This window comes from Gossypium arboreum, chromosome 7 (assembly GCF_025698485.1).
Source record: "Gossypium arboreum isolate Shixiya-1 chromosome 7, ASM2569848v2, whole genome shotgun sequence".
Lineage (NCBI taxonomy): Eukaryota > Viridiplantae > Streptophyta > Magnoliopsida > Malvales > Malvaceae > Gossypium > Gossypium arboreum.
This window is the reverse complement of record NC_069076.1, coordinates 13,309,745-13,323,782: the sequence shown is the minus strand read 5'-3', so window position 1 is coordinate 13,323,782 and position 14,038 is coordinate 13,309,745. Positions and strand designations below refer to the sequence as shown.

The window sequence follows — 14,038 nt, the reverse complement described above, 5'->3', positions numbered from 1 at the left end:
ATGGTAAGCCGTTGCAACCTTGTGTTTCACCCCGTGCTTGTCTAGTAACCATTTTAACCACTTGTTCACAAAGTGGGACCCTTCATCACTAATGATGGCTCTCGGGGTTCCAAACCTCGTGAACATATGTTTCTGCAAAAACTTCATCACAACCCTAGCATCATTTGTCAGATATGCCTCTGTCTCGACCCACTTGGACACATAATCTACTGCGACCAGTATATACTTGTGACCAAAAGACGAAGGAAAGGGCCCAAGAAAATCAATACCCCAAACATGGAATAATTCGACCTCAATAATGTTTGTTCGAGGCATCTCATTTCTGTTGGTGACATTTCCAACTCTTTGACATCGGTCACAACTCTTTACATATGCATATGCATCCTTGAATAGTGTTGGCCAAAAAAATCTGGCTTACAATACTTTGGCTGCAGTACGAGTTCCTCCGAAATAACCCCCGTTTGGGGCTGAGTGACAGTGGTATAGAATCTGCGGTATTTCTTCTTCTGCCACGCATCTCCTAATCATCTGATCTGCACACTTTTTAAACAGGTATGGTTCCTCCAGAAATAGTACTTCACATCGTGAAGAAACTTTCTCCTTTGTGGATATGTCTTATCATACGGCATTAAACGACAAACTAAAAAGTTAGCAATATCAGCAAACCAAGGGGTATTATGGACATGACTTACCTTTAGTATGTGTTCATCTAGAAATGTTTCTTGAATCGATACAAGTGGAGAATTCCCTTCTTGCGGCTCCAATCTGGACAAGTGATCTGCTACTTGGTTTTCTACTCCCTTTCGATCTTGAATTTCCAAATCGAACTCTTAAAGTAGTAGTACCCATCGAATCAACCTCAGCTTAGCGTCTTTCTTGGCAAATAAGTATTTAATTGCCGAGTGGTCTGTATAGACAGTTACCTTGGTACCTACAAGATAAGATTGAAACTTGTCGAAAGCAAATACGATAGCAAGTAACTTTTTTTTGTTACTGTATAGTTTAACTGAGCTCCTGTCAGAGTTCGGCTTGCATAGTAGATGGGATGAAAAACTTTGTTCCTTCGCTGGCCCATGACAGCTCCTATTATGAAGTCACTTGCGTCGTACATCAATTCAAATGGCAAGTCCCAGTCTGGTGTGACAATTATGGGTGCCGTGACTAATCGATTCTTCAAGTCATTGAAAGCTTTTAAGCATTCTTCATTAAATTTGAATATCTTGTCCTTCTCCAATAATTTGCATAAAGGTTTAGCAACTTTAGAGAAGTCCTTGATAAATCTTCGATAGAACCCGGCGTGGCCCAAAAAGCTCCTAACACCCTTTACAGATGTTGGAGGTGGGAGTTTCTCAATAACATCTACTTTTGCTCTATCTACCTCGATCCCATGTCTTGTTATCCAATGCCCCAAAATGATACCTTCTCGTACCATAAAATGGCACTTTTCCCAGTTAAGGACTAGGTTTGTCTCTTTGCTTTGCCTAAATACCTTAGCCAGATTGGCTAAGCAATCATTGTACGTATCTCCAAACACTGAAAAGTCATCCATGAAAACTTCCAAAAATTTCTCAACCATGTCAGTGAAAATAGACATCATACATCTTTGAAATGTAGCAGGTGCATTACATAAACCAAATGGCATGCGTCTAAATGCAACTGTATCGTACGGGCAGGTGAATGTGGTCTTTTGTTGATCTTCTGGTGCTACTATAATCTGGTTGTACCCTGAGTATCTATCGAGAAAACAGTAGTAATCTCACCCCGCGAGTCTATCCAGCATCTGGTCTAAGAAAGGCAAAGGGAAGTGATCCTTCCTAGTTACCTTGTTTAGCTTCCGATAATCGATACAGATTCTCCATCCCGTAACTGTTCTAGTCGGTATCAACTCATTATTCTCATTTTCTATAACTGTGATACCTCCTTTCTTTGGTACGCATTGGACCGGACTTACCCATGAACTGTCCGAGATGGGGTAAATGATACCCGCATCTAACCACTTGATAATCTCTTTTTTCACTACGTCCTTCATGATGGGGTTCAGCCTTCGTTGTCCATTGATCATCCCTTTTTCACCATCTTCCAGGATGATCTTGTGCATGCATACAGATGGACTAATACCACGAATATCGGCTATGGTCCATCCGATAGCCTTCTTAAATTGTTTGAGCGAGATAAGTTTCTCTTCTTGCTCGAGAGTTAACTTCGCTGAAACAATCACAGGCAGAGTAGAAGCGTCACCTAAAAAAACATATTTTAAATGAGAAGGTAATACCTTGAGTTCTAGTTTAGGTGGCTCCTCGATTGATGCTTTCGGTTGTGTGTAATCTCTTTCCTCTAAATCCAAAGATTCGAAACGGGATTATGGATCAAATCCCTTTTGATTAGCTTCTAGCAAAGCTAAGTTTCCATCCTCCTATTCATCACTTGGAGGGTATGATGTCAAAATTCTTTCCAGAGGATCCTCAACAGAGTTGAGTTCCTTCTCCACTATTAAATCCTCTAAGTAGGATACTGCAGAACAATCATCTATTGTGTCAGGAAATCGCATTGACTTGAAAACTTTAAATGTTACTTGATCGTCCTGAACGCGCATAGTAAGTTTTCCCTTCTGTACATCAATAAGTGTCCTTCCGGTTTCTAAGAACGGTCTCCCCAGGATAATTGGTACTTCTTTGTCTGCTTCGAAATCTAAAATTACAAAATCAACAGGAAAGATAAACTTATCTACACGTACCAATACGTCCTCGATTTTTCCTTCTGGATGTGCTAAGGATCGATCTACTAGCTGAAGTGTAACCGTAATAACTTGAACTTCACTTATCCCAAACTTCTTAAATATAGACATAGGCATCAAGTTGATACTTGCGCCCAAGTCACATAGTGCCTTACCACAATAAGCTGCTCCAATGTTGCATGGTATGGTAAAACACCCAGGATCCTACAACTTAGGGGGTAATTTGTCTTGAAGATATGCACTGCATTCCTTCGTCAAAGCTACCATCTCAAATTCTCCAAGTCTTTGCTTCTTGGACAGGATATCTTTCATGAATTTTACGTAATTTTGGCATTTGTCGAAGTACTTCAACCAACGGGATGTTGATATGTAGTTGCTTGAGTACGTCAAGGAACTTCTTAAATTGGACCTCTTGTTTTTGCTTCTGGAGTCTTTAAGTAAGGTGGTAGAGGTTTATATACTAGAGTTGGTGTAACACCCCCACGCCCAAAACCGTCATCGGAGTCGAGCTTTAGGAGTTACCAAACATAATTTATCAAAGTAAGAACTTCAAATCTTTTGTTTCTACATTCACAGCTTTCTAGATACTCGCATCACAGTTACAAGAAAAATGATATCTCGAGTTAAGAAACTTGAAATCAAGATCCGTAAATTTTCCCTAAATCTAGACTTAGATATCTATTTACTAATTTTTTTCTAGAATTTTTTGTTGGACCAATTAGTACAGTTTATTAGTTAAAGTCTCCCTGTTTGTGGTTCATCGCTCGACATCGTGTATTACGAATCAGATATCTCTCTATAAAGAATTTCAATGACTATGAAGTTTGTTTCTCTTAAAACAGACGCAATAAGGAATCTGTACATATAAATAATTACTTCTAATTATTTTTGTACAATTTATTATGAATTTTTAAATTCAGAACAGAGGATCCAGAAATCACTCTAGTCCTGTTTCACAAGGTTTCAAATATCTCATAAAGTGTAATTTATATGCCTGTTTTTTTTATTCATATGAAAATAGACTCATTAAGCTTCAGTTTCATAACTTGCTCATCATTTAATTCTAGTTATAATATTTTTAGTGATTTTTCAAATTCATGTCATTGCTGCAGCAATATTCTGTTTTAAGGCAAATTTCATCTTTTCATGAGTTGTTATGAACTAGATAACCTGTTAAACTTCCATGATATCAAACATGATCTAAATTTAACCATCACCATGACTTATCAATATCAAACATTTTCTCAACCAATCATGGCCATATCATAAAATTATTTACACAAAATAAGTATATTGCTATACATGCCATACTTAAGTTTTACAAGCCACTTACCGGATGAAAGTCCTTTGGATAGTGTGATCGAACCTTCGACTCGTCCGATTCCGAGCTGGCTTGTTAAAAACTACAGTAAATAAAGAGGAGGGAGTAAGCATAAATGCTTAGTAAGTTCATATGTAAATAACAAGTAACATAACAATACAAATATACCAAACAACTTTAGCATGGTATCACCAAAACATATATCATATTTCTAAACATCATTCATCATCTTACTACCTTATCGTTGTTGTATCTATTATCAACCCGAGGGATTAAGAACATACCTGTCCAAAGTGTCCATTTCACAACACTTACCAAAACGTCGCTTGCATCTTAAGTGTTCTTTCATTTCACTAGAAATTTCACCCGTTGAACACATCGGAATACAACTCGGATACACGGATAATTTGCACATAAGTGCCTCATATGTAATTAAGAAATCATGTAACCCGCCCCTAAGTGAACTCGGACTCAACTCAACGAGCTCGGGCGTTTGCATCCATAAGTGAACTCGGACTCAACTCAATGAGTTCGGATGCCTAGTTACATCTCACGAACTCGGACTCAACTCAACGAGTTCGGACATTCGCATCCATAAGTGAACTCGGACTCAACTCAACGAGTTCGGATGCTCAACCATCCTAGTGACATGTCACTTGTATCCTAATCTATTCCTAAGGTTCAAACGGGCTTTTTTCCTCGATCTCACATTGCCGTCTTCCATGGAATATCGGAACCGATACTCGGTAGCAATTCATATTTATCAAGTAGTAAACATAATTTGCATATTACTCAACATTAACCACAAAGCATAATATTTCACGATAAAAAAATCAGCATATCATATAATTAACATCAATAACTTAAAAATAACAATTATGCTACATTATTTACACATGAACTTACCTCATATGCGAAAATGGCTACTTTTACCATTTCATCCACAACTTGGTATTTTTCCATTTTAGCCCGAATTTCAGTTTTCCTTGCTCTATCATTTAAAATATAGTCTAATTAGGACTCACATTATTCAAATTGACCCAAAATCATATTTTGGCAAAATTCTGATTTGCCCTAAACTTTTGCATATTTACACTTTTGCCCCAAAGCTCGTAAATTAAACTTCAGCCTATTTTCTTATGTTTTATGACATGATGATAATTTTCCTTCTATGGAAACATCAAATTCTCACTCTAACATGTACTTATGACTATTAGGTATTTTTACCGATTAAGCCCTTTGCTAGTTTTCGCTTAAAACCGAGTAGCACAAGTTGTCTAACATAATTTAAAACCTCATATTCTATCATAAAACACCAAAATACACAAATTTCACCTATGGGTATTTTTCCAAATATGAACCCTAGGTTGAATTATTGCTAGCATAAGCTTAATCGAGCTAAGGGACTCCAAAAACGTAAAAATCATTAAAAGCGAGGCTAGAACGGACTTACAATCGAGCTTGGAAGCTTGAAAACCCTAGCCATGGTTTCTCCTTGCTATATTCGGCCATGGGGTTGAAGATGAGCAAAATTGGCTTTTAATTTTGTATTTTAATTCATTTTACCCTAAATGACCAAAATGCCCTTACTACTAAACTTTCCAAAAATTCCATCCATGTCCAATTTTTGCCCATAGACTTAGAAATTGGTAAAATTTCTATTTAAGACCTCCTAATTAATATTTCAAAACAATTTCATACTAAAAATTTCTAGAATGCAAGTTTTACAAATTATTCGATTTAGTCCCTAATTTCAATTTAAGCACTTTATGCATAAAATTTCTTCACACAATTTTCACACAATCATGCAATCATATCATAGACCTCAAAATCATCATAAAATAATTATTTCTATCTTGAATTTTGTGGTCACGAAACCACTATTCTGACTAGGCCCAAAATCAGGATATTACGGTTGGCACTGGTTGATTTGTCTTTGGCGGCAATTCTGCTGCTAACGGAGTGGTTGGCTGATCAGAGTTGGCTGGTTCTGAGGTTACCTTTTCAGGTCTTGCAGGTTCTGGATCTAATGGAACTGGAACTTCAACACTCCGTTGAACTTCTTCCAAATCTTGAACTTCAGCATGCTCCTTTTCAGCTTCAATGATGTTGGGCTCTACCATTTTTCCGCTCCTCAATGTTAGTGCTTTACAATGCTCCTTCCTTGGATTTCTTGGATTTTTCGTATCACTAGGTAGAGTACCTTGTGGACGGTTCCTAAGTTTAGTAGCAAGCTAGCCCACTTGATTTTCAAAATTCCTTAGAGTGGCGTCATTCTTCGCCATGTATGCCTTCAATAAATTCTCCAAGCTATTGGACGATTTAGCCTGAACTGGTTTCTGAACTTGCTGTGAAAAACTAGGCAGCTGGGTTGGTCTAGGTTGGGTGAAGTTGTTACTGTCTCTATCTGCTTGGTTACTCTAGGAAAGATTGGGGTGATTTAGCCACGATGGGTTGTAAAAGTTGGATGGCATCCCTTGCCTTCCTCGGTTCTGGTTTTGATTACCTATTTAGTACATGGATTTTGGGTTTGACGGACATTCTTCAAACACATGTCCTTCCCCACAATAGACACAGGCTATATTCTCATATTGGTTAGGTGGTTGAGTTGCAAAACTATTAGACCCATTAGTGGTAAGATTCTTTAACATTGAAGATATCGAAGATACCTGGGATGCAAGTGAAGTGAGAGCGTCCACTTCATGGATTCCAGCAACTCGTCTTCCTGACGTTGCTCGATTGGTTGGCCACTGATAATTGTTACTGGCGATCCTCTCAATGATTTCATAAGCCTCATTGTGAGACATAGATAAGATAGCACTGTTAGCAGAAGCATATACTGTAATAGCCCAAAATTAGGTCTAGTTGGAACAGAGGTTTCGGGACCACAAAATCTGAGATAAAAATAATTATTTTATGATTATTTTTAGGTCTATGATATGATTGCATGATTGTGTGAAAATTTCATGAAGAAATTCTATGTATAAAGTGCTCAATTTGAAGTTAGGGACTAAATTGAATAAGTTACAAAACTTGCATTCTAGAAGTTTCTAGTATGAAATTGCTTTGAAATATTAATTAGGAGGTCTTAAATAGCAATTTTACCAATTTTTAAGTGATGGAAAAAAATTGGACATGGATGGAATTTTTGAAAGTTTAGTAAGGAAGGGCATTTTGGTCATTTGGTAATTAAAAGAAATAAAAAGGGAAAACAAAGCCAAAATTTACTCATCCTTTTCATGGAGGCCGAAATTAGCATGGGGGAAACCATGGCTAGGGTTTTCAAGCTTTCCAAGCTCAATAGTAAGTTCGTTCTAACCCCGTTTTTCAAGTTTTTTACGTTTTTGGAATCCCGGTAATTTGATTAAGCTTATTCTAGCAATAATTTAAGCTAGGGTTCATATTTGGAAAAATACCCATAGGTGAAATGTGTTTATTTTGCTGTTTTATGATAGAATATGAGGTTTTAAATTATGTTAGACAACTTGTGCTACTCGGTTTTGAGTGAAAACGAGTAAAAGTGCTTAATTGGTAAAAATACTTAATAGTCATAAGTATATGTTAGAGTGAGAATTTGATGTTCCCGTAGAAGGGAAAAGTGATCAGAATGTCATAAAACATAAGAATAAGGGATGAAGTTTAATTCCCGAGCCTAGGGGCAAAAGTGTAAATATGCAAAAGTTTAGGGGCAAAATTGTAATTTTTCCAAAGTTTGAGTTAAGGACTGTTTTGAATATTACATTAATTAAATAAGTAAAATATGATGTTTTAGATCTCGAAAAATGAGGTTTGAACCTAGAATGAGAGAAAAATCGAAAATTGGGAAAGTTGGTAAAATGATCGTTTTAGTATTGAGGTAAGTTCATATGTATAATAAGCATTAATTTATGCATGTTTCAATGTAAAATTGATATATTTATTATAATTTTCGAGGTGTTGAAAGTATGTAAGTTGGTATGATAATAATACAACAATAATGTCAGTAATTTATATTTGAAAGTTAAATTTAGTGAATTAATTGAATTATGTTAAATTAAATGATTATGGTGCCAAGTTTATGAATTGATTTAAAAATATGTCTATGGTACATGAAGTGCATTGAATTATCATACATAAATGTGATTTCTATGATTATGGATATTATGGGAAATTGTAAGTTCATATGATTTTAATAAGACAATGTGTAATTTAATGTTATTGCGTTGATATTAAATGAGATGTAAGTTTATATGTAAGTAATACATCACTATTACTTGTATTATGATATTTTATAAAAATATTGGAAATATGTTTGTGGATAATTACTTGATTGGTGAAATTGTTGGGAAAGAGAGAAATCCGGTTGAACCTTTGGAAAGATTGGATGATCTGAGATGGTATGTAGCTAGGTCACATGTATAGTCTTGAGTGCACATCATGTGTACAAGAGAGCTACAAGACATTATAATGTAGCTAGGTCACATGGGTGATACTATGTGTACACCATGTAGACAAGAGAGCTACAGGATATATGTAGCTAGGTCGCATGCATGGCTCCAGGTGAAGGACACCATGTAGACAAGAGAGCTACGAGATAAATTGGCTAGGTCACATGGGTGGTACTGAGTGTTCACCATGTGTACAAGAGAGCTGAACTCTATGATAGGTGGAGCTATGTGCTGAAACCACCAAGTATCGAGGATTGATCCGAAGTGTTCAACGGGAGACTCTCTATGTATTGCTTTGTGAGTTTTGTGATGAATAAGTGCAGGAACTAGGTTATGTGAATGATGTGTTCATTAAGTGACCAGGATGTGGTAAGGTTATAAACAAGTAAGTTATACATGAGGATGATTTTATGGTGACCTTGTGATCATGGGCCTATACTTTTGATGTATGAAATGTGGTGAAAATGATTTGTGATATGTATGTTAAAATGAAGTTAATACAAAGAAAGTGTGAAAGAGCGAATTAACAATAAAACTGTTTTGGACAGTAGCAGTGACGTGATTTTGAAAAATCACCAAAAATAGTAGAAATTGAATCAGAGACTGAATGAGATATTTAATTAAATCTTAATGAGTCTATTTTCATATAAAAGAAACAGAGCAAGAAAAGGAGTTCTATATTTTGATATATTTATGTTTTTGTGAGACTGGTTCAGAATGATTACATGATCCCCTGTTTTGACTTTGGAAAATCACAAAACTTTGGATAAAAATAATTAGAGGCTTAAAATTATATTTTTAAAATCCTTAATGAGTGTATTTTCAATATAAATCAACAATAACATTATCTGATTTCTGTACTGTGAGATAATTAATTTTTAGTGAAGAGAGGTCAGAACTATCAGAATGTGAAACAGGGGAAATTTTAATGAATAAACTATACTAATTTGCTAAACTAAAAATTATGAAAATTTTATGGTGCAAAGATATGTGAGTCTAGTTTTAGGGGAAATTTACAGATCTTAATTTGGAGCTCTGTAGCTCGAATTATAAATAAGTAAGTGACTATGACTTGTGTGGACAGTTTGATGTGAGTATTTATTAGTAAATTGTGAAATCGTACTTACAAGAATGCTATATACATTAAGGATGTGGAATGGAGAGGAGGAGGAGGAAAATAAATATATGTGGAATACATGGAAACTATGGTATATGAAATATTGATATAATAAAATAAATTATATGTGTTTTAAGAAAAGCAGAAAGAGAATGATATGTATCATGACATGTATATATATATATAACTAGTCTCAATGTAATGCTTGTAGGGTATGGAGTTGAATTAAAATGTTTTAGGCAAACATGTTATTTGCGCATCTAAATTGTGGTATTTTATAAAGATATGTTCTAGTTTTAAATATGAATGCTTGATGATTAAGCTGAAGATATTTGGTAAGATGATAATCTTGGTATAAATGTATAAGTGGTACTATAATAAACAAGGTAAAATAAGTATGAGAGACACATGTATGATGATATACAAATGCTATGTTTGTGGTTTAATTGAGAATATTTAATCATTAAATGAATACCATGTTATATGCTTTTGATGTTGTATAAGTGTGTAAGAGATTAAGGTTGACCAAAGCTTGGAAAATAGCCTAGGTATATTCCACACAGGCAAAGACACGACCATGTGTCTCAGCCTTGTATGGAACATGACTTTGGGACACAGACGTGTGGAGCCTTAAAGCATGAAATTTTTATGATTTTTGTAAGTTCTTGGTTTAGTTTCGAACCCTTTCTAAAGTATGTTTTGGGCTTCGTAGACTCAAATAAGGGACTATGTGTAAGTGAATGAACGTTTTGAAATATGAATGAAATTTTATGGCCCGTTTTTAGTTTAATGTTTGTATGTTTGTCCGGTAACGCCTCGTACCTTATCCCGGCCTCGGGGACAGGTAAGGGGTGTTACATCTACTACCATCCTTGTGTGAGTGTTGAGACCATTGTAAAATGTCTCAAGTTGGATGCAATGCGGAATTCCGTGATGAAGCCACTTTCGTAATAACTCTTTGAATCTTTCCCATACCTCATACAAGGACTCATCATCAATTTGTTAGAAAGCAGTAATTGGAAAGCAATAATCTCATTTCTCAGCTTAGCAATCTTGCTATGCAGGAAATACTTCACAAGAAATCTCTCTACTAACTCTTGCCATGTAGAAATCGAGTTCGGTGGCAATGAGTTTAACCAGGCTCGAGCTCTGTCCCTCAGCGAGTACGGGAACAGTTTTAATCGTAATTCATATTTGGGTACTCCGGCTAGCTTGAAATATTCGCTCACCTCCATAAACAGTCTTAAATGAAGATGAGGATCTTCAATAGGCATTCCACTGAACTGGCCCACTGTCTGAAGCATCTGGAACATGATTGGCTTCAGCTCGAATTGTTGTGCCTTGATCTCAGGTCTTCTAATACCTAGATTAAGGTCATTAAAAACTGGCACGGCATATTGTCATAAAGCTCTATCCCTATCATCAGCAATAAGGATAGGATTTTGAGCAAGGTTTACTCCATTTCCTTGATTCATATTCTCGAAATTCATCTCTTTGGTCCTTCTCTGGTTCGCTTGTCTTCTTCGGTTGCGAAAGGTTCATTCTATTTCAGGGTCTACTGGGAGTAAGTCGATAATTCGGTCAATACTCATAAACACCTGAAATAATAAAAGAAGAATTAAGTAAGTAAGTAAAATTGAACAGGAAAATAAAAGAACCAAAATGTAAAAATAAATTCACAAATAATGTTTTTTTTAAACAGTCCCCGGCAACGGCGCCAAAAACTTAGAACGGTGGAAATGTGCAAGTGTACACAATCGTAACAAGTAATAAAGTGACAAGTAAATGTCGAGTTATCGTACCCACAGGGACCGTAAAAAGCAATATTTATGAAATTAATTAAAACACTTTGGTGAGGTAAAAATAATTTTGGTTTGAAAAGAGTGATTTATAAACTAAGATTTTAAAACTGAGCAAACAATTTAAATAAAATAAAAGAGTTCTAGTGCACGATTTCAATTAAGATTTAATCAAGATGATATAATTGTGTTGGATTAATTATACCTGTTTAACTTAGAAATATTAAATTCGTGCTTATGTTGTTATGAATAAATTCACGGCAACCCAGTAATTTGCTAACTTATGAACATATTTACTAATTAAAAGAATTCCATTTATCTCTTGAACATATCCCTATGCCAATTCAACCGACTAAACAGATTTAATAAATTAAACATGCTATTGCACATACACACTTATTGAATTAAATTATCTCTCACATATTCCTATGTCGATTCAACCAATTAATTCAACTTAATAAACATGTAAAAGATTATGTGAAGTAACAAAGTAGCCATTCCTTGAAACAATTTAATCACAACAATCTTGCAAGTTATGCAAGGCATATGTATCGCCAAATACAATGCTAATTTAATTTTCAGTTACTTTAGAAGAATTAAACATGCACTGATTAAGTACTGAGTCCATTAATTGCAATTTCAATCTGTTTAAACAATTAATTCTTTAGTTATCTAAACAATTATAATGCCAGATAACCTAAGCATGATTTTACTTAATCAAGCATTTCACTGAGGCCTATAACAGCATAAACACTAATTTAATAATTCAAGTAGGCAAAATATAATCAACCCAACACAAGTTAAATTCATGCTAAATTGATTAAAATAACCATTTCAACAACAATATTTTTCATAGATAGGTTCATCATAAAAACAACAGAAATTAAAAAGAAAGGGAACATAAAGCAAATCCAGTGTTTCTCTGCAGCTTGACTGTTGCTCTGTTCTTAGTCTCCGTTGTCTTCGCCGAGCAAGGCTTCTATGAATCCTTGATTGCTGCCCAAGATGGCTGAAGAACACCTCTTTCTCAAGAGAGGAAATCGGCACAAGACGAAGGGAAAATGGGATGGAGGAATGGAGAGGAAACTTTGAGAGAAGTGAAGAGAGGATGAGAGAATGTTGTGGAATGAGGGATGTTGAGGGATGCTTTGAAAAGGACAGCATAGGGTGGCTTTTATAGCTGAAGAGGGCTGCTAAAAATAGCAAATTCAGCAGCCAAGAGAGCCCTCCCATGGCCGGCCACACACATGGCAAGGTTGAAGCTTTCAACCTTGCTAAAAATAGGCTGGGGCAAATCTATAAAGCCTAAAATAAAGGTGAGGTTTGAAAGTAATTTAGAGGTTTTTCAAGGGCCTTTTTGCAAGCATATTTTATCAGCTAATTTTCTGATTTGGGTCAGCCAATCAACGGTTCTGTCAGCCCAATTAGTGGCTGGTCCGGCTCACTTCATTCGGCTAGGCCCTTTCTTCATAATTAATTAAAATTAATTCATTTAACCTAAATTAAATAGGAAATAAATTAAAATTAATTTAATTATGAATTAATACACATTTCTGGACCGTCTTGGGCTGGAAATTAATTGGCCTCGATACTTCAAATTGCTCTCGATTTTGTTCTTCTCGCAGTGTTCATCGGGTCCTTTTTCTCCAATTGTGTAATTCTATCAAAAAATAACCAAATTTAATAAAAATAACTATAAAATTAATTAAAATTCATAATGTTCATATTTTTAACATAATTTAATTATTTTATAATATTTAATTATTTTTTGACAAGAATTTAACCAAATTTGCATGAATTTAAGTAGAATTGGGTATGAAAAAGTATATAAATTTTTGTGTTTCTAATGGAAAATAAACAAAGTAAGCTTTATAGCTTCGTAAGCTCGTATGATATAAACTTAACTAATCATAAATACACCATTCATCAATTTAAAAAATTAACATGAAATTCATGATTACCAACAAACCTTTCACATGCTTGTACATACACTTATATGCAAACTTCGTAACTTCTTCAATTTAAAGCTCATATTATGCATGTACATACCTGTACCAATTCATAACAAGCTCATACATATTCGGAATACCATTTAATATTCAATATCTCGCACGCTAAGTGCCGTACATTACTGACGCTATCTCAAATCGCACACTAAGTGCCATATATAACCGAAGCCATCTCGATCTCACATAGTAAGTGCCATATATAGCCGAAACTATCTCAATCTCGCACACTAAATGCCATATATAGCCAAAGCTATGTCGAACCGCACACTAAGTGCCACATATAGCTGATTTGTTGTCAAAGATGACTGTAATCCCGTATATACAATTTATACAATATTAAAGCATTAAAAGCATAATTATAACAGTGCTTATTACATACAGACTTACCTCATATATTAAAACAGCAAATCGAGTCGATTAGTCAATAACTTTCGTTTTTCTCTGATCCTGATCTGAATTCCATTTTTCTTGATCTAAATATATTAAAACTTAACTCATTTAATCAACTATTTATTCAATTTAATCCAAAATATACATTAGGGCTATTTTACATATTTGCCCCTAAACTTTCATATTTTTTACAATTTAGTCCTTATTTCATAAAATTGCAAATTCATGCAATTTAGTACAA

General features: G+C 34.9%; 1 non-coding gene across 1 annotated transcript; it reads left to right on the top strand.

Moving 5' to 3' along the window:
• The first annotated feature begins 10,524 nt into the window (after positions 1-10,524).
• Positions 10,525-10,630, top strand: LOC128296239 (small nucleolar RNA R71). The gene has a single exon (XR_008286788.1). It is a non-coding gene; the product is annotated as a small nucleolar RNA R71 (small nucleolar RNA).
• The last annotated feature ends 3,408 nt before the right edge of the window (positions 10,631-14,038 follow it).